This window comes from Ischnura elegans, chromosome 3, assembly GCF_921293095.1.
Source record: "Ischnura elegans chromosome 3, ioIscEleg1.1, whole genome shotgun sequence".
Lineage (NCBI taxonomy): Eukaryota > Metazoa > Arthropoda > Insecta > Odonata > Coenagrionidae > Ischnura > Ischnura elegans.
Window position 1 is genome coordinate 135,002,170 of NC_060248.1, and position 3,556 is coordinate 135,005,725.

Here is a 3,556-nt window from a genome sequence, read left to right on the forward strand (position 1 = left end):
CTTTCCCCAGTGTCGTTACTCTACAGTTATGACTAGAGTCCTCCTTCCACCCCCTTTGGGTTTCCCGCATCTCTTAAGTTGAATGCTTCTCACTCTCCCTCCACTGCACGCCTGTTTCCTTCCTCACACTTGTCAAGTCTTCCCCCCATCCCTTCCTCATACATATAAATGTCATTCTCACATGTAATACAGTGCCTTGTTCCAGATGATGGCTCTGTGAGCCACAATGCATCGTATGCATTACATACTTAAGTGGAAAAGTGCAAATTCCTTTAAATCCCATTTGAAACTCCAGGCGACAATTACTCGAGAGGGTACATTGGTCATGCGATTGAATGTTAAGGATAAGGACATGGAACGTTAGATTTCTTAGGTAAGCTAGAGAACTTGAAGGTGGAAATGCAAAGAATGAACCTTGATGTATTCGAGATCAGCAAAATTAAGTGGCCTGAAGGAAAGAAAACTTGAGTTCATTATAGTTTAGAATCTTGTTCATTGAGGAGTAGAAGCTACTCGTAGGATAATGAGGAATCTCTACAAAGAAAGGGGCATGAGATGTAATGCCCTTATGATGAAGAACTGGTGATTAAAAATGAAGGCAAAAGTGAAAATTGGGTTGGGAATATCTGGAAGATTTGAATATTGGAACCATTATAAGAACAAAAGCAATAGAAAATAAAGGGGAAGTGGACACAGATGATATGGGAGACCAAATTTTAAGATTAGAATTTGATGTGGTAGTAAGAGACTTGCGGATGAGTACAGTATCTGGAGTGGATGATATTCTAGCAGAGCCAATAAAAAATGCAGGAGAAGAGACCTTGAAGCAGCTGTACAAAATCATAAGTGAAATTGCATAGGAATTTGATGGGAGTATCATAATCCCAATTTCCAAGAGAAAGAGTGGATGGGAAGAAATTTTAGGACCATAAGCCGCAAAACACTTGCATCCAAGATATGTCTCGAAAAGACTAGAAAAAAATACCTGGATGAGGACCAATGCAGATTCAGAAAAAGCAAAGGCACAAGAGACGTAATATTAGCCCTTAGGCTGGTCATAGAAAAGAGATTGAAAAAAATCAACCCCACATTCATTGCATCTTAGGACTTGGAGAATATGTTTGCCGATGTGAACTGGAACTCAATGCTTATAATCCAGAAATAAATTGGATTTTTTCATTATGAAAGGAAAATAATCCACAGTTTACACTAAAACCAAGTAGCAGTGATAAAATCAGGACCCAACTGTGAAGAAGCAAGAATAAGGAAAGGAGTGAGACAAGGCTGTGCTTTGTCACCCGTAATTTTCAACATTTACATCAAGAAAGCCATTAATGAAATCTAAGAAAAGGCATCATGGGAGAATATCCATGGAGAAAAAATCGGCATGTCATTTCCTGATGACATGGCTGTCACGGCAGAGTCTGAGAAGGGTTTGAAGAAGAGTCTGGTGAACATGAGTAGCTGAAAATAAACACAAAGAAAACTAAGATATTAGTATGCATTAAAAGAGAAGAAGTCAAGATAAAAATTAAAATAGGGACACAAAATCTGAAAGAGGTGAATTAATTCTGTCATTTGGGTAGCACGATGGCTAGCGAAGTGGAGAGGTAAGAGATCATTGCACACATGGGCGATGACAACACAGGAAACACCAAGGGTGTAGGGTTTTGAAATATGGTGCTACAGGAAAAATATGAGAATCAAATGGATCAACCGAGTGAGTAATGACAAAGTCTTAAGAAGAGTAGGATAGAAACCTCGTTAAAACCTAATAAGACGATGAAACAAACCCAACTGGCCGCATCTTGAGGCATAATGGTCTGATGAAGACAAATGTTGAGGGACTGGTAGAAAGTGAGAATGGTTAGAGAAGACCTTGAAAAAATTTATTAAACAGGTTAAGAAAGATGTGAATGGGAGGAACCACATGAGTGAGAAAAGAGGGCAGGCTGACAGGAGAATGGTGGAGAAGAGTGGAGAGTGGCATGAAACCAATCTCAGGATTAAGATTTGATGCTCTCCCAGCAAATTATGTGGGTAAACTTCCCTCCAGAGTACCACTGAATTAAATTTTGCCATTTTAGCCAACGGTTTGAGCTCCAGCTCGAGGCTTGATGTCTTGGCTAAAATGAAAAATTTAACCCAGAGGTAATCCCGCAAAAATTTGACCCAAAATCTCAGGATTGTTGACAAGTGATGACGATGGTGAGCACCTTCAGTGCATCATGTATTTTATATATTTTCTATTTTCACTGTAATTTGGACTGAAAACTTTCTCATCAAAGGGAGTTTTAATTTTCATCCAGATGACAAAAAAATCACCATTTCTAAGAGAATGAAAATGGTTTTCTCACGTCAAAACATTTTTTGCCAAGAAAAGGTATATGGCTCCAGGTGCTCTCATTTACCATGATGGTTAAAACAGAAAAGGCAATGGCAGTTTCCACAAATATTGATGATGATACATTGAAAAGAAACCAGTTGATTCAATAATAGCATGGTTACCTATTTTTTTAATTGCCTAAATCAAAAGATTATTACTCCTGGAGTACGTATCTCACGCTTTTACATTTTTAAATGAAGAATGCATTTTTCGCAGTTAAATTTTTTATTTGAAAAATTTCAAGTGCGTGAAAATGCGATGGTTAAGTATGAATGCTGGGAAAAGCCCGTTTGATGTCATTCTGGTTCCAGCTGCCGCTGTGTGAGGCCTCCTTGGTGCGAGGCTATAAGCACCTCTACGATGCAGGCTTCTAGCAGGTAGCAGAGTACCCTGCTACCAGGTAGCGGTGGCTTAAATAAGGATTATTAATACCCTATCAAACGAAGGAAACTTTCCAAGCATGGGCAATTTTAATATGTGATTATGCATTAAGAAATGTTTCCCTGATCTCTGTGCTTCATGCATGCATTGGTAATCTTAGATGATGTAAAACTCCTGACAACTCGTATAGCATCTAGGTCCCTGTGACATCACCTGGAGTGGCATCGCATGGGAGCCAATCTGGCCTTTTTCAAATGAGGTTAAAATTGACCATTAACATTTGTCTAAATTGGGATTTCTAAAACCAAATAACTTGTATATTATCAATACACTAATGGTGGGTAACGAATCGCAATCAATGCCTTTCATTATCTTTGATGAAGGAAACTACCCTATAGTGGAATCTGTCATTGCCTTTCCCAATTGAACTATAACGTGGGCGTTCAATCATAATTTGTCACTATTTTGACACAACTGAATTTATTTATCATTATCGGTTCAATAATTTAAAAAGATGTTGTCAATAGTACTCATGCACGATCTTCTAAGTTTCCAGTTATAGATGAGGTAAAATACTTTTTATAAACAGTACAAATAACGTCAATAGAATTAGTTGATCTTTTCAAGCTTTGAATTACAAATGCAGCGTAAAACCTAAAGGTGGATAATTACCAATTAAAAATTACAACAAAGAGATTAACCAAGTTCAACAAAAGCTTACAGCATTAAGTTCCCGAGGAGAATTTTTAAACTGAAATAGAGGCAAAAATTAATAAACACTGCTCCACA